The sequence below is a fragment of the Mesoplodon mirus genome (assembly GCF_964341445.2).
Source record: "Mesoplodon mirus genome assembly, chromosome: 9".
Classification (NCBI taxonomy): domain Eukaryota; kingdom Metazoa; phylum Chordata; class Mammalia; order Artiodactyla; family Ziphiidae; genus Mesoplodon; species Mesoplodon mirus.
Window position 1 is genome coordinate 82472998 of NC_138985.1, and position 18362 is coordinate 82491359.

The 18362-nt window shown below is 41.5% G+C and overlaps 2 protein-coding genes across 3 annotated transcripts in view; one reads left to right on the forward strand and one right to left on the reverse strand.

Moving 5' to 3' along the window:
* The window catches only part of TFEC (transcription factor EC), a 662156-nt gene extending 647911 nt beyond the window's left edge, over window positions 1–14245 (reverse strand). For both annotated transcript variants that reach the window (XM_082631957.1, XM_082631956.1), the window contains exons 1-2: window positions 14131–14245; window positions 6450–6817 (exon numbers count right to left, since the gene is read on the reverse strand). The gene's annotated coding sequence lies outside the window, so the exon portion shown is untranslated. The remainder of the gene's footprint in view (window positions 1–6449; window positions 6818–14130) is intronic.
* Window positions 14246–14802: 557 nt separating this feature from the next.
* The window catches only part of MET (MET proto-oncogene, receptor tyrosine kinase), a 129193-nt gene continuing 125633 nt past the window's right edge, over window positions 14803–18362 (forward strand). Inside the window, exon 1 of the mRNA XM_082631958.1 lies at window positions 14803–15055. The gene's annotated coding sequence lies outside the window, so the exon portion shown is untranslated. The remainder of the gene's footprint in view (window positions 15056–18362) is intronic.

The window sequence follows — 18362 nt, forward strand, 5'->3', positions numbered from 1 at the left end:
AAGAACAGCTGTTAAAAAAAGTTATTCAATTCACGTGTCAGGAAGGGATAGCACATATCAGATTTCTCTGAATAAAATAACCAAATTATATATGAATGTATGTTATGTGTACTTCCTCAACCTATCTTAGAGTTATAGTAATGAATAAATAATAAAAATATGGTAAAATACTATGAATACATTATCCAAAGAGCTAACTTCTCAGTATGACATGAAACATCTTGACAATACTTAAAATCCCAAAATTGTTATTCATTGGAGAAATTAATTATATGCATTTTGTATGTTTGAAGGAATTTTCCAAATACATAAGGAGATACAACCGTGGTCCTTTAAAGAGGCAGATAAGGTTAGTTCAGTCACTAAATAAAAGCTTTAACATTACACTTACTTCTTGTAATCTGATCTATGTCTGAAAAAAAATGAGGTCTAAGCCTCACTTTAATGGAAGTTAAAATATAGAAATAAAGGCAAGAGTGTTATTTATTTTTATAGGACTGGACAAGTATCCAGTACAAGATTTACTGATGACAAACAGCATGAAGACTAATGATATATGAACCAATGGCTTTTAGCTCAGACTTTTGTCACTGATCTTTCCAAAATGCTCCTTAAATAGATTTTTTTTTAACCCTTAGAATAAAGGCAATCCAAAGTTTAGATATAGGACAATATCCTGAAAGATCTTTTGAAGCTGCTCATTTTCCAAATCACAAGAAACTTAAAACAAATTTTTGGAAAATTTCTCCTAGGACATTTATCCTGGCTAGGCTAGAGGGAACTGGGATTCCATTCCACCTGGCTCACCCTTTCCTGTGGACTGACGCGCTCAAAACATTAGAGAGAGTTTTAAGCCAGCTAACTAACGAAATCCATGTCAAAGCTAATAGTTTAAACTTATGGGTTATTTTACTTGGTTGCAGGGGTGTGGGGGGTACTTTTCCAAAGGAATATCAAATTTAACTTTAATGACTTATCCAAGGAAAAGAATTCTCGTCATCAAAACCTGATAAACATGGAAAGTCTCTGCTAATAATTAAGGTGGAATAGAAGAGATGATAGTAATTTATGATAGAATGGGAAATAGCTTTATCCAGGGATATAACACTTTTTAAGGATACATATACATGTTTTCCAATACACATTAGAAAGTTTTTGTTGGTTTGTTTTTTAATTAAACTATAGACTTTTGTCTACATATGAGTAATATGAAATTCATTTTCACAACAGTTATTGAGAGTCTTCTGTTGAGTACAGTAGAAGATATGGAGAAGAGCAAGACATGAGTTCTGCACTCAAGAAGCTTACAATGAAAAAGGAAGATAAGGAGGTATATTTCCAGGGAGAATAAAATAAGTATCGTTAGAAAAGTACAATCAACGTGCTATGAACTTTAGGGTCTTCCCTGGTGGTGCAGTGGTTGAGAGTCCGCCTGCCGATGCAGGGGACATGGGTTCGTGCCCCGGTCTGGGAAGATCCCACATGCCGCTGAGTGGCTAGGCCCAGTGAGCCATGGCCGCTGAGCCTGCGCGTCTGGAGCCTGTGCTCCGCAACAGGAGAGGCCACAACAGTAAGAGGCCCGCGTACCGCAAAAAAAAAAAAAAAAAAAAAGTGCTATGAACTTTAAAGGAGAAAAAAATTGAGTGTCTTGGAAGAATCAGGAAAGGTTGCTTAAGCAAGGAAATACTTTATACGGGCCTTGATGGATGGGTAAGATATTGGTGCTTGGAGTCTTAGGGTGGTCAGTAGTGATGGAAGGATTCCAGGTAACAAAAACAAAGCCAGGACATATGAAAGTCTAAAACATACTAAGTAGTATAAAGTAGAATGCAGAGAGCCAAGTAATAGAATATAAATTTGGAAAGAGAGGTCAGAGTAAATACTGTTCTTCTTTTCAGCTTGCAGTATGTGCATTAAAAGTGTTTGGCACAGGGACTTTCCTGGCGGTCCAGTGGTTAAGACTCCATGCTTCCACTGCAGGGGGCAAGAGTTAGATCCCTGGCCAGGGAACTAAGATCTCACATGTCTCATGGAGCAGCCAGAAAAAAAAGTGTGGGTACAAACTCCTGAGACTGGATTTTATTTTAAGAACTTCTTCCATACACTCTTTATTACAAAGAGTACTCATTCAATGCTTGTAATAGTGAGCTATGCCATATAATTGTACATTAAATGCTCCAAATGTTTTATTAATTGTGCACTTAAAATGATCATAGCTAAATTAAAACCTCATTTATATTCTTCAAATGAGAGCTACATTGGCTGAGTAGCATCTGTGATCTTTTTCTCTTTGAATGTAATGAATATAGAAGAACTTTAGAATCTAAAAATGTGACAGAGTGAGAGAGTGGCATGGACATATATACACTACCAAACGTAAAATAGATAGCTAGTGGGAAGCAGCCACATAGCACAGGGAGATCAGCTCGGTGCTTTGTGACCACCTAGAGGGGTGGGATAGGGAGGGTGGGAGGGAGGGAGACGCAAGAGGGAAGAGATATGGGAACATATGTGTATGTATAACTGATTCACTTTGTTATAAAGCAGAAACTAACACACCATTGTAAAGCAATTATACTCCAATAAAGATGTTAAAAAATAAATAAATAAAATAAATAAATAAATAAAATAAAAATGAACCTTAGAGGTGTGGGTCTCTTCTAACCAACCCTTCTCCTGAGATGCTGAATGAGCACCAGTATTAAACAACTTAAGTTTAACTTCCTCTCTGTGCCCCTTCTTTTAATAGAATTATTAATTAGTATTGAGATAACCCAATGCAAGTTCAGCTTTTCAAGCCAAATGTGATATAAAAGATTACACATACCCAATTGCTTGTTTTATCCAAGAAATGAAAACCCACAGGTTGTGACTCATCCAAAGTGACCCAGCAAGTTACCCTAGCAAATTTTCAGAGCTAAAGATGAAACAGGTAATATTTGGTACAAGAGAGAAAACTTAATAAATTTACCAAAAAAATTTTTTTCTTTTTACTTCTCTTGTCAAAGATCATTCACTAAATTAAGACCTCGACTTATTTAAAGTAATTAAGATAAATATGTTTGAGACTGTTTTCCTCACTTACTTTTCTTTGTCCACACTGACCTCTTTGTTAATCCTCAAAGATGCCAAGATGCAGGGCATGGTATCTATTTCATATATACATATATATTTTGTATACATATGAAAAAATTATATGATAAATCCCACAGGTTTAACATCTCAATTCTGGAGTCCCAGAAGAGAGAGCAGAGAAAATGAATAGGAGGAGAAAAAAATCAGGTAAAATACTATCAAACTTTCAAGAAGAAGAATGAAGCTAGAAGATAATGGACACTTGTCTTTCAACCTAGACTTCTATATCCAGACAAGCTATCAATCAAGCAATAGGGTAAAATAAAAACATATCTAGACTTGCAAGGTCTCAAAAAATTCTCATCACATGCATCTTCTTTTTCCCCCTTTAATTTTTTTTAATTGAGATAAAATTGGTATTAACATAAGTTTCAAGAGCACAACATTATAACTCAACATCTATATACACTACAAAGTGATCACCACCAAAGGTCTAGTTACCATACATCACCATATAATTGACTTGCTTCACCCATTTCACCCACCCCTCAACCCTCTGTCCCTCTGGTAACCACCAATCTGGGGTTACCAATCACATGCCACCATACCACATGCACCAATCACATGTACCCTTTTTCAGGAGGGTACAGGAGGAAGTGTTGCACCAAAAATGAAAGAGTAAACCAAGAAAGAGGAAAACAGAGGACCTAGGAAACAGGTGAGAGGTAATGGAAATGCCAGTCATCCCACTGTTGCCCTCTTGGATCGTGCCTAGGATGTGGCCTTGCTTCATCCCTTAGTCCTGACACAAAGAACTGCTTCTTAATTTTTACCTTTGTCTTTCCCCTTTCAACCTTAATTCAGATACTCTGGCTACATTACCATGGCCATCACAGGTAAATAAGTAAATCTTTTATTTGAGCTATCTGACCGGCAGCACCTTATGCTGTGCCCAATTCCTCGTGAGGACTTCTATTTAAGTTACTTCACCCCAGTGACCAAGTCCCCGACAAGCCCCATGGGACTTGAATCATATAACCATAAAAGACTTTTCAGCAATTGTGTATTAGCACCTTTTCAGAAGGAGTGTGCTGTCCTTCAAAAGCCAAGCCCTCGCTACATGTTTTAGAATGTTGCCAAAATTAGGGATCCTTCCTAGGTCAGGTTTCATTTCATTTCTTTTCATTATAATGAGAAAGTAATTTCAGGACCCCAAGAGACAAACACAGATTGATGGAGTCTTGCCTGCCTGAGCAGTACAGGAACCGTAGCAGTCATGGCTCACCTAGTCTTCGGGTGGCAAGAGGGCTTCTCCCCACCCCACAGGCAGGGGTCATGGGCATGATCACAAGTGCATCAAAGGGACAGGTGTACTCTGAGTCCTGGGTGACAATCAGGCACAACTCTCCTTCCCCATGCCCACGAGACTGTACCCTCTAGTCACACACTCTACCTCATTTGTGATAAGTTTAATGGACACATCCAATTCCCAACATTTTTGCCTCCTCAGCACTAAGTAGTGGATACCTTGCGAGTATCTGATAGAAAACAGCTAGCAAGCATGTTATCTGGACAAAAAAAATTGTCCAAGGATTTGCACATATTGCACGACTCCCCTTTTGTGCAGTACGTATACTAACTACGTCCTTTGGGAAGGAGACACCCATCTCAGTGTGACTTCCTTAAGAATAATCAACATTGGCACCATTTGCTAATCCCATTTGTTTCCCAAGAGAAGGGAAAGATTATTAATTAACAAATCCTATTCGTTTCCCAAGAGAAGGGAAAGGCATGGGTCAAGGGTCATGAGACCCATAAAGCAGGTTGCATATGAAGGCTCTGCCCCCAGAGCACAGTCTCCAATGCCTGCCATGCTTGCAGAGTAGCATGCAGAGGACATAGTCCAATTTCCAGAGTCGCTTATGCATTTTTAAAACTTTGTAAATACAGAGATACCAAGGATTTTAGGCAAATGGATTAAAAGGGTGTTATTTCTGGTGTCTTGCCTAACCAAGCAAATGCAAAGCCAGGTTATGTTGTATTTGCAGCAAGGCAGCCCCTTCTGAATGTACAGCAGTCTAAGAGATGGAAAACCTCCTACCTCCCCCTGGCCCCACTGACAGCTTTTCTCATTTTCTTTGCGTTACTGCTTTCTGATCCATAAAGGAGAAGATAGAAAAAATCACATAAATTAATATATCATGCGGTTATGCTGTCAACAAAAAAGATGAGTTGTAATACAGTGTGAGATATGCTAAATTAGGAGTATGAAGTGCCCCTGGAAAACAGGTGAAGCAACCTGTCAGCCTGCCCAGGGTGTGGGACAAGGTGGAGTGGGAGAGGGCCACTCAAGGAAGCCTTCCAACATTAGGTTTGGACCTTGAAGGATGAGTCAAAGTTTGCTGTGCAAATAAAAGAAGGAAGGCCATTCCCACCAGAGGAATAAATTATGCCAATACCACTGCCTTTGCTGACAAGGCTGTTGACACTGCCTCCTTCGCTGGTCTCTTCTTGCAATAGAAGATACCCATGTTCTCCTTTGCTGGCTTTGGAGAAAGGCAAAAAAAGCAGGGGGGAAAAAAAAAAGTACTCACCAGGGCACACACCTTTCTAGATCAATTCTCATTTCCCATAACTGACAACAAAGTCAATACCTCTTCGTTATCATCCTTGGAGTTAAATTCCACCCTCTTCCCAGGGCAGGAGTGGTCTAAGAAGAGCAACCCAAATGCTTATTCCAGAGTTTTGGACAGCCCCTTCCTCTCATTCCCGTTCTTGAGCTGCTCATGACGGGATCCTCACTGAGCCAATAGCATCAGGACCTCTGTTCCACAGCTGTTCTTCCAACAAGAACCTGCATGCCACACACTTCACCCCAAGAATGGCTCCACTTGCCAGCAGCAAGAAAACCTCTTTTCCTGCCACAGTCTGCCTTGGTCCTCCCTCCCTGTCTCCAAGGCACTGAGATCTTCATGCCTGGCTCTCTTTGGCCCAGACAGTTCTAGAGCACTAGATTGTATTAAAATGTTCACATACAAATAATAATGATGATGATTTCTTTTAAAAGCGAAAGAACGAAATGCTGAATTTTCTTGAAAATCCTCTTAGTTATCCTGACAATTTCTCCTATTTAGACACAGTAAGATCATCATTCTGCACCAGTGATCACTATCGAGAAGTCAGGAAAAAAACAAACTCTCAAAATCAAAACAACTTCAAACAATAAAAGTTTCAGGTATTAAATGTAGTGCTTTTTTCAAGGAGTTCTGTTTCAAAATACACTTTGGTTGCAGCTTTAAAAAGATTCGGTCTGGGAAGCAGAACCACTATGAGTGATACGGAAGAAGGAATTTATAATAGGAATTAGTACTTACACGATTGTGGGAAGAGCTGGGAAGATAAAGATCCAAAAAATGTAGCTGAAGGTGCAGAAGAAAAGTCACGAACGTGTCAGAACTTGCAGGGAGCCAGTATGTCCTGCTCTTGGGATGAGACCACGAAGGCTATGGAAGGTTGCTGGCCCTTCATAGCTGCCACCTCTCTGAGTTGTCAGCCAAGTGTCCGGTGGAAGCCTGAGGTCACTTTTGATGGGTAAGGCCAGCATCAGGAAGGAGGGAAGAGCAAGAACAAACTGGCACCCAGCAGCACCCCTGGGTCTGACGATAACCTTCAGAATATAACGACCACTGCTTCTCTTCCGCATCCCAGGACTCACAGTTTTTACCTTTAGGCCAACTCCAATCTGGAATTACATGGAGAAGGAGAGTCTGAGAAACATAGTTCCCAGAATAACCAAGTAGACAATAGAACAATCTGGCACATTGGTATTTTGACTTAACTACCAGACCTCCAACAATTCATTGTGCAGGGACATACAAACACTCAAACTCAACAAGTCCAAAATGAAAGTGCCATCATGTCGCAGACTTTCATTAAATAACAAAAAATAAACAAATAAAAGCAAGCTTTCTGAATATCACTCCATTTCTATTATTTCTAAGTGGTCCTGTGTGTCCCACACCCAAGGCATCTATCAAACCTTCCTCTCTGTCCTGCACCCAAGAGTCTCTGCCTTACATCAAACTTACATCATTGCTCCCCTGCATTAAAGAAATAGTTTTCCCTCTTGCCACCCTGCCTTCAACTCACCCTGCTCCAAACCCTCCATTAAGCCAGAGTGACCTGTCTAAAATAAAAAATTCTAATGATTTTACTTAAAATATTTCAGTGGCTCCTTATCACCTACCATACAGATTTTCTTTCTTGGTGTAGTATATAAGACGCCTCATATTCTGATCCTCACCTTTTTATTTAGCCTCGTTTCCTACCCTCGTCCCAAACACACTGTGCTCCCAACTATTCTGAACTACTTGCAGAATGCTGAATATATAATTATTTTAAGCCTGTGTGCCTGCTCCCTCTGCTAAGGATTCACTTCCTCACCTCCATCACCCTGTAAATACAGTCACCTGGCAAACTCCTGCTCATCCTTTCACATGTGGCTCAAATGTGGCCTCCCTTGCAGCGTCTTCCATGTTTCCTCACCTCCCCCTGATCCCCACAGTTAGTCCATAACACTCTCCTAACAGTATTTAGCACTTGCCACATTGTATCAGGTCTGCTCACTTACATGCCGGTTTTCTGTGCTAGACTATGAGCCCCTCCATGTTAAGGACCGCATCTCATTCATCTTTGTAGCCCCAGACACTAACACTTCCCTGGCACATGGCAGGGGCTCAATAAACATTTGGTTAGAAATTTAGTTGATGGATTACAAAACCTGACATGTTTAAATATTTTATTCCATATTTATAACTGCTTGCATACAAATTATGATTCCCATAAAATATAGGTTTATATTTATAAAGAACTAATTAATTTGGAAGTAATCCAGTATATGTGGATGGCCAAATATTGAAATTCAGTCTAAATCTTGAAACAGCCCTAAATCATATGACCTCACTGACCAGATTAATAAGATCTCAATTTCTAAATCTCAATTTCACTGGTGCTGTTTAAACAGCCTCTTGACCTGCCATCGGAATATAGAACAACAAAGGAAACATCTGGTTTTTCTTAACTTTGGGGTGACAAATCCATTTGTTAACAGTAGCAATGGGAGAGCCGACAGTACTTGATAACAGCTCTAACATGGGGAGCTTGGGCCAAAACAGATGGCCCAGACACTTCAGGGCAAGCTTTAAAAGATGTCTTTTCTAATTCAGGTTACACACTCCTTGAAAGTTCCTTCAACACAAGCAGAATGTTTGCAGATGATTTTATTAGTTCTGACTGTTCTGTCTAGAGGTTAGCTTGCAATTGCCTTTTGGGGGCAGTTTGGTTGGATTTTGTTTTTCAAAGTAAGTAAAGGCAGGAATGTTTATAATAGACCAAAAAACTGGAAGTCTGAAGCAGTTTGCATCACCACTGACTTTCTGAACATGACCTCTGACTGGTCACCATTTGTCTGTGCTCTCATTTTTTTAATTCTTTGTTGGCAAACCAAGGTTAATCCAGAGTTAGTGCCTTTCCTTCTACGTACATACACTAGTATAGTAATTATGTTTAGTAATTATGTAATAGTAATTATGTTTAGACTCTGAGGTTGTTAAACAAAAGGTAAAAATCTGGCCAATGCAAAAGTGTTGGAACCATCTTTGTTATACATCAGAATACATTAGTTATGTGTAATAGTTACAGTGACTCAAATTAAACCTTTCAAACATTCTATCATTTTTCAATGTCACTAAAACCTAGATATTCCTGCTTAAACTGTTAAATATTGTAGCCTTTTCTAAATCACCAAATTTACTTTTGGATTCACTAAATATACTATCCCTGAGTCATTAAATCAGTCAGTCATTGGAATAGAAAAAAGAATTTTATCATATTTGAACAAGGCAGTAGTTAATAAGAACCACACACTGGAATACTTTCTTTCTAATATAATGTCCCCTTACATATAATACAAGTAGTAAATTGTTTGCTATATCCGCTCCAAACTTACTGGCTTCAGTAAAATTTTAGTTGATACTTAATTTTTTTAAGTCATTTTCATCAGACTTTGGAACTGTTTTTATAGCTGAAGAAACTGATCCACGAGGGTTAAGCGCCAAAGCCCTCATCAAGTTAATGGTAAAACCTAGAATTGCAGTAATTACACAAACACACATACTCACATACACATTTGTAAAGGGCTATTCATAAAGAAAAGTTGATCGATGAAGAAAACATTTTTTTTAGTGTGTTATTTCACAAGATGGGTTAATCCATTTGTATTAGTTTCAAACCATTTAGATTAACAGATGAAATGGATAAGATAGTTGGGAAATAATGCTGTACTATGCTGTATAAAAACGAAAGATTTTTTTCCTGTTTTCTTTCCCAAAATGCTTTTACCAATTTACCACAAGGTAAAAGACAGAAAAGAAGAGGAGAGGAGAGGAGAAGAAAGGCGAGGAGAGAAAAAGAGAAAGAAAGAAAAAAAAAATTAATACAGTTTCAGGGAGGAAAGTATTGATAGAAAGAATTATGAGGGCAGACTTCTGGGACTTTCTGCAAGTTTTGGTCTTTATTTCTCATCTTCTGAAAAGACAAGAGACTCTCCAAAAGGCCCTCTCTTAGGACTCCTGGCTCTCTGTCATCTGGTGCTTCCCTTTCTCTCTCACATTCCCCAGGTCCCCAAAGGAGAGCTCAGGAGTTGTGAAAACAGAGACATTGGAGAGAGGGCATTCCTGTTCCTTTTCACAGTGGGAGGTCTTGGTTCTATGCACCCACAGTCCACCACGTAAGCCATCCAGATTGCCTAGGACCCATGCTCCAACATGTGTAGTGTTTTATAGACCGACAATGTAGGTGGTGTCAGCACCTTTATTCTGCATGGCAACATCCAGTCCCCGAGTGTCAAGCAGAGGGGTGGCCGTGTCTTAGGTTGTGGCTGACTTTGTGGACGAAAAAGAAGGGAAAATTAAAGGAAGCCTTAAGTTATCCTGCCCCACGTTAAGAACTGCATCATTCACCACAGGACCATGGACAGTTTATAATGGCTGCAAGGGGAAGTGCAGAGTTCTAGAAAGAGACAGACTTAGGCCTGTTGTGTGACTCTGGATAAGTTACATGATCTCTCTGAGCTTCATTTCCCTGGACGTAAACTGGGAAGGATAATACCCATCCTGGAGTCTTTTTTTATGAGGACCTAAGTAGAACTCAAAGACATGACTGATACATAGCAGACATTTAATAAATGAGAGCAAAGTATGTTATACCTTTGCCTGATTTGGGGAAAGAGGCAATAAACCGGATGTGAAAATGAACCAAATCACTAACAAAACTGCAGCACCCTGTTGGAGATGGTAATTTATTTTCAATTTCTCTGCCTCCAGTCTCCTAGACCTTCTGATTAAAATCGTGATAATTGCAACTTCAAGAGCGTAGCAGTCTTGTTTTGTCCTCAATATTGAATATGCTTACTTATATTTTTAGGTAACTTAACATTGCATGTTTTATTTTTAGAGAGCCCAGCCACAAACAAATGACCAATATAGATCAACATAAAAGCAGTTCATACTGAAAGTGCCCTCTTCTAACCCTTTGTAGCTGGTATTTCCATTCTTTAAGGCAAGTTTTCCCAAAGTACACTACCTATTGAACTAATTTTATAGAAAACTGCTACTGAAGATGTTAAGAGGAAAAAAAGCATGTTTTTGTTTTTGTTTGTTCTGTTGTTGTTTTTCCATGTGAATTTCCAGAATCTTCAATATTCTAACTTGCATGATGTATCTCTAAAAAGGTAAGAGGAGTCCTATATCCCCAAACTGTATTTGCCAACAGAGGTGACCTGAGGAACTATCACCTGAACTCTTCTTGTCATTTTGGAGACACATTGTCCATAGGCACCATAATAGGGGCATTGGGGCCAGGGAAGGGAGGAGAGCAAAGAGAATCCAAGAATAAATAAGAGAGGGGACACAAATCCTAATGCCTAAGAAAGTGACCTCAAGATCAGAGGGAGGCTGGATGCATTACAAGAGAAGATGGGAGGACAATGGCAAACCACTGGGAGGACAATGGCAAACTGCAGAACATATCCTCTGTCTACACAACTCACACTTTTAAAAAACATTCTATGGGCCTGTGCATGTCTGTGGGCCCTGCCTTCCACAGGTTGCCAGCAAGAAGCCGCTGTTCTAAGAAGGTTGCTTTCATTTTTGTTTCACAAACAGTGCCATGTGAATGAACTTAAAGAGTGCCATCAAAGATCTGAATTGTTATCTGTTGAAGGGAGAGCAGAAAGGATGTGGCATGTTTAGAGCAGGTTTAGAGCAGCTGTTCCTCTCCCTCTTGACCATGGCTACCATTAGGCCTACCTCAGGGTTAAGAGATGGGATCCTCTTTATAGTTTAGCACTATGTGTTATTCACAAATACATGGAAAATAATAACTCATGCCTTTGAGCACTTATATTTTACCAGACACTATTTCATGTGCTTCACTTATAGCTTCTCGTTTCATCCTCACAATTATTTTCCCCATTTTACAGATATGGCACAGAGACTTTAAGCCACTGACCTACAGTTGCATAGCTAGCAAGCAGCAGAACTGGGATTGAAATCCAGGCTGTCTGGTTCTAAAACCCACACTCTTTTTTTTTTTTTTTTTTTTTTGCGGTACGTGGGCCTCCCACTGTTGTGGCCTCTCCCGTTGCGGAGCACAGGCTCCGGTCGCGCAGGCTCAGCAGCCATGGCTCACGGGCCCAGCCGCTCCGCGGCATGTGGGATCTTCCCGGACCGGGGCACGAACCCGTGTGCCCTGCATCGGCAGGCGGACTCTCAACCACTGCGCCACCAGGGAAGCCCCTAAAACCCACACTCTTAACTACTGTGTTAGACTTAGTCTTGGAGATGTCTTGCTTCCCATTTGAGAGGTATATCAGCTTTGAAGCCTTCTGGCCCCAGGTGACAGAAACCCTGCCTAACAGTGTCTGGAATGAGTATTTTTTCCACAAAACAAGAAATCTTGAAGCAGGTGTCTACTGGCATTGGTGCTACAGCTCAGCAGTGTCAGAGCCAACTTCTCTCCTCATGGTCACAAGACAGCTAGCTCTCTGCCGGATATTACACATAAAATCAAGAAAGCAAGAAGTGGGAAGGAGTGGCACAAATTTATTACATCCCTTTAATCAGAAAACAGACTTCAGCTTAATCTCACTGCCAGAGTGACATTACATGGTCATGTCTGACTGCAAAGGAGTCTGGGAAAGCAAGTATTTCTCCTTTCCAGCCCTAAGAGTGGAGGGAAGCAGGGAATATCTAGTTAGGAACAGGTGCTGGCCTAGCCAGCCAAGAGCGTCAGCCACAAGGGTTTGGTTTCGTTCGGAAAATACCAACAGAACTTCATCATACAGTGTGTCACCCATGCCGCAGACCCAAGGAAAGTTAAACAGCAACAATTAGAGTTTGCCACAAAACCAAAATGGAATTGTAGAATTCCTATTGCTTTTTTAAAGTATCTGCTTCTATCTAAAACCAAATATGTGAAATTATACTTCTAACCCTTTTCCTGAAAGGGAAACCTATCTAGTAGTGTGTAAAAACTATTTCATTTTCACACACTCAGATACTTTTTAGTTACGTTATTCTTAGTTACGTTATTTTTATTAAATGTTTTCTCCTTATTTATGGTTAATAAATCAAAAAGACAATTTTTAATCCAGTTTCAAAACTGGATTGAAATTTGTCAGTAACTAGAAAGTAGGAAACTTCAGGGCTGAAAATACAGAATAGGTTATGTGGATTAATAAGCTATTTTATTTTCCAGTTTGCATTGGCTTTGCTGGGTCTTTCTACCACTTTAATTGTAATTTTTTTCTTTTATATTTTTATCATAGCACACAAACTTAGAAAACCTGTTACGGCAACTACATAATGCAATCTAAAAATCCAGTTAACATATTGCTATGGAAACCAGGAAACAGAAAAATAGAAACAGTACTCTAATTCATTTGGACAGCTATGGCTAGGTGTGTGTGTGTGTGTGTGTGTGTGTGTGTGTGTCTAAATTCATTAGTTTATTCACCTTTTCTTTAAAGTTGGTCCTGAACCCAAATATATAACTGATCTGTCCATAAATAGGACCAGTGCCCTTCAACCAGTAAATTTGCATTTTAATGTGAAGTAGTCCTTGTTAAATTGTGTCACGTGATATGAGGAGGTCTTCAGTAGGACTGGGTTGTTTATGTAAACTTGCCAGCCTGTAGCCTCTTGGCACAGTGTGAAGAACACCTGGCTGGGATTTGAGAGCTGGGTTCTAATCACTCCTCTTTTACTAACCAGTTGTGTGACCCTCTTAGGAACTCTTAGGCACTCAGTTTCCTCATCTGCAAATGGTTCCATGCAGGGCTCTAGTATTACGTAACGAGAACTTTCTTTTTCCACAAAACTGGGGACTCATGAGGTAATCAGTTTTGAGGGTTGATAGTGCTCTGTGTAGTTCATGGCAGATAAGAAGCTCTCAGGAAAACGGTAAATATCCTAACTATATTTTCTGTTTTTCATTCTGTGGTCATTCCCGAACCCACATAGTAAATGATGTTTCGCCCCTTGACGCTCACTAACAGCCGCCATTATCTGACCAGCCCTTGAGAGAGTAGGAAAGGAGAGCTGCTAAGTCCTCACAGGAGAGGCTGTTCCTGTGAGCTTGTTACCTGCGAGTGTCTTATTTCCTCTTGAAGGTTAATGCCAATTTTTATACTCAGACACGTGAGATATTAAAAGCTACCCTAACGCAAATTAATCCACCAAACCCCCAACCTTTTTTAATATCATCAGATTTCAACATTCAAGAATTAAACTTTTGTGCAGTTGTGCTTCCTCACTGCTGTTTGTTAATCAGCCTGTTTCCTGCTATGAACGGGGGAGGGGGGGAACCGTTAAAGCAGCAAGTTTCCTCAGGATTAAACTCCCGTGTTGTTTCTCCTTCCAGAAATCTGAGGTATTACAGTCGGGGATAATCGCTGCATAATGAAATCATTGGGACAATTCGTCCATCCACTCCTACCTCCGTCCCTGACAATGAATTCCTTGTTTGTGTGGTGCCCAAATCTCCGCGTCCCCGCGTCAGCGCCCGGCGGCTAACAGAGACAAGACGCGGGAGAAGGTCCTCACAGCAGAGCCTCGCGCTTTTCGCGCCGGCAGCGCGCGGGGGGTGGGGGAGGGGCGCCGTGTGCGCGCCTAGTGCTCTCGGTGCGCCAGGGCCGCAGGCTGCACGGGCACCAGGAGGGGGAGACTCGGTCCCGCTTATCTCCCGCTGTGCTAAGTTCAAACTGCCCGAGCTGGTGGGGAGGAGAGTGCGCGCGGCCAGGGCGAGAAAACTTCTACTCCACCTAGAAAGTTTCACCTTGTGGGCGGGGGCGGGGCGGAGGAAACGCGACCCCCGCGGGGCCCGGCGCTGCGCGCGGGCGGCAGGAAGGGCGGGGGCCGATTTCCCCCTCAGGGTGTTGTTGCCAGTCCCCACCTCAGCGGTCCTTGGACCCGTGGACGAGGTGGACGGACTGCGCACGAGACAGACGGACACGTGCAGGGGCGGGCGGACGAGAGCACGAATCGTGTCTCCTGGCCGTTCCTCCCGGCTGGACGCGCCCGGGCCGCGCGCGCCGATGCCCGGCTGAGTCACGGCCCGGGCAGCGCGCGGGTGGGAAGGGGCGGAGGGAACGCGGGTGGGAAGGGGCGGAGGGAGCGCGGCCGGCGGGAGGACGGGGCGTTGGGCTGGGCCCGGCCACAGGTGACCCGGAGGCTCTCGCCGCCCGCGGCGCCCAGAGCGCTTTGTGACCAGATGCGAAGCCCAGCGGAGGGCGCGAGCCAGATGCGGGGCGACAGCTGACTTGCTGCGAGGAGGCAGGGAGGCGCGGAGCGCGCGGGTGGTCCCTACGTGGTTGATCCCTGCCCGGTTGACGTCTCCTCCGCCGGCTCCTGGGCGCCGCAAGGTAAAAACTGCAGCCCCTTTCGTATCCTGCACCCCATCTTTCGTCCCTGCCCTTCTGCTCATTGTTCCCCTAAGAGACCTGACTGCTGTTCCAGAGGGCAAGACCCGGGAGGTGGGCGAGAGTTTAGGGGCTTCAGAAACTGAAGAGCTGTGGCCCCAGGGGCGAGGTCGAAACTAGAATGGGGCTTTTCGTTTTAGGGGGTTGCTTCTGACAGCCACCTGTGTGGAGTGGGGCCCCGGGGTGGGCGATGGTGTATGCCTGTTATGGCCCAGCAAGTTTCAAGGCTGTGATCTGACTAAGCCTTTACAAAAGTGATCCGGCCACCCTGACGGAGGGTGATGTGGCCAGCAAGCTTCGAGCCAGCAGTTTCCTTGTTCCCATCCTTGCTTTATATCTGTATTACGTGGGGCCCCTTCCAAGGGGCAGGTGTTTCTGTGAGGGTCTGAATTCTTAATTTCTGGCAAATACATGGGGCTTGTTGTGACCTATCGTTTTCAATCTTACCTTATCTCTCTGCTGGGGCTCTGTGGAGGACATCTGTCTTATTAGGTGAAATAGATTATAACCAGAGGTCGGGCAATCTGGCTACGACTGTTACTGACCCAATAATTAAAGCACGAACGAAAGGATTTTCACAGACTATCTACAATGCAGAATTTACTCCAAAGTACGGTTTCCCATTTCATACCTTTTATGTTTTAAAAGAGCCATTTACTAACTCGGCAGTTGGAGAGAGTTCCTGTGGCTCATGCATGAATAGTTCTGCCCAGTGTGTTTTACCTTATCACAGTTTTATGTGCAAAGGAGCCCTGGGGTAGAATGAAATATTGTCAACTTTATTAGGCAAAATAATCAGGATACTTTAATTGCCAAGTTAAGACGTTCGGTGAATATGAGAGGATTGTAAAAACTGACGTTGGAGAGAACATAGACTATCTGGACCCTCTCCTGAATTTTAAGAACACTGTTCACATTTTGTAGAGTTGGGTGGAGGTTTATTTTGTCACTTCCATCAGGCAGACACATGCACATTGCCATGCAAATGGATTCAGAAAAACATTTTCCTTTACAGCTAAACTATTATAGCTGACTAATGAATTTTTTCTGCATGAAGATGATCTGAAAATGATGTACATCGTGTTTCTCTGTGCCTCTGGGATATAAATTGTGCTTTTATGTAAACTGTAAGTGGTGCTTGGATTATTTACAGGTACATAGTTTTTCTTTCTAGCTCCAAGCTTATTGGGCTTTGTTTTAACATGTAAACTTCCATAATGGAACAGAAAGTGAGGTGCTTTGGTTCCAGTTGTAGACTGCAAGTCTGTGGTGTATTCAGTGTTCATTCTTTTTGAGTTGCTGAATAATACAAGTAAAATTTACATCACTCATAAGAAATTTTTGTAGTACCAAAAATGTGGCTGATTGCCTATAAAATTTCCTGGTGTTTTAAAAATTCTGTTCAGGTTTCAAACTTAACAGTGCATAAACCTATAGTTATTAACCTAAATATATTTTGATTTTAACGTAATGGAATTTATGGCATTTAGAAGATCATCTGCTGACTACTGGTTTTTCAAAGATTGCTTTATTCTTAATACATCACAGTAGAGGTTTACATTAGATTTACTTTCCATGACTTAAGAATTAGTGGTTGAGGTTTATCTGAATGATAAAGATGTATAAGATTAACCATAGCCAGTTAGTATGAAAGTTCATAACTAATATTTGCATGACTTTTAAACCTACAATAAAAGAAAAAGGACACTTTTCTAAGCAGCAGAAAAACCCTTATCTTATAAATCGCTTTTAAGACTATGACCCACTATAATCTTGAAATTCTTTAAAATTTGTTCCAAGGAGAATTAGACTAAGAAATACATTTCAAAAATCAATTTCCTTAGCTGTTGGTTGAAAAAGAAAAAAAAATAGTCCAAAATAGCATTAGTCTGATTTTCCTTTTGCACATCTATATGATATCCTCAAATAAACTTTTTCTCAAATGTGGTCATCTCAAAACAAAGTGAATAATTCAAAAGGGCTAACATTCTCTCAGGACACACACCTTTCTCTAAGTGGCTGCACTAGTGCCTATAGTGACACACCCATGTTGAGTAACGGTTCCCTACAAGTTCAGAGCACCTCCCATCTCTCTGCCCCCTTCCTCCTCATCTCTTCCCCTTGGTTTGGTCAGAGCTGCTTCCAAGCTTTCTCTGCCCCCACTTCTTCCCTCTAATTTCATGTTTTCTTCACTGTCACTAGTCTCACCAGAATCATCTACGCTTTCCTTTCCCATCATCCCCAATATTTTTCTTGAGCTGCTATGTTTGTTCATGGGATACTGAATTTCCTAATTGTGCTACCTTAAGGGGAGAAAATATGCAGAAACTCAAGTGCCAGGGAGTTTACCTCACAGGTGTATGTTGAAACTGGTGTCTTTGACTCTGAGCCCTCAGGGCAGAGTTTCTTCATGGGCTTTGCTCAGTGCAAAACAAATAGTCACCTCTTAGTAATAAATGATAGATATACTGACTAATGTCAATTCAGGATCACTTTGATTCCCTGTTCTTAACAGACTTGCTGCCAGGCCCACATTTGCTTCAGCAAAAATAGCTAAGAACTGTAGGTTAAACATCATATGTGTCTGGTACTAGAGGAACATTTTTAGAAAGGAAGAAGTGAAATATCTGCCCTTGAAGAATTAGATATTCAGATAAATAAATCTCGTGCAAAATGGAATCAAGGTCCGTAACTGTCAAGTGGACATTACAAGAGAGTGACAGCCTTGGAAGCCATCCCACTTGCTATTAAATAATAGAAATTTTTTTTAAATCAAAAGATTGGAACTTAGCTCTTAAAATTTTGAAGCTGCTTCTGAGTATATCATCTTTCTGATACTACAACAACCTTACAGAATAGGCAAGGCTGGTTTCACTATCTTAACCTCCCCATGTTATAGACAGGGAACCCGTGCATGAGCCTAGCCCCCATGCTGTCTCAACAGCACCACAGCCTCTGCCCAGCCATCAAGGAAGTTTAACTCTTTGAAGCATTTTGCACTGAGGCGTACATTGGGATCCTTAGGTTAGTGATAAATGTTGACTGTAACATTTCTAGTCTCGGGACTTTTTCTCACCTTCTGTTTCTCCAGTTCTCTTTTTCTCCCTTTCTCTTTTTGTAGTAAAGCATACCAAGAAAAAGCTCCATTCATATGTGTGGGGCATTCTCCTATTATCAGATTAAGAGCTGTGAGTAATTTTGTAATCTACCCTTCTATCAGAAAGCCCATTCTCAGATATCTCTTCAGCTG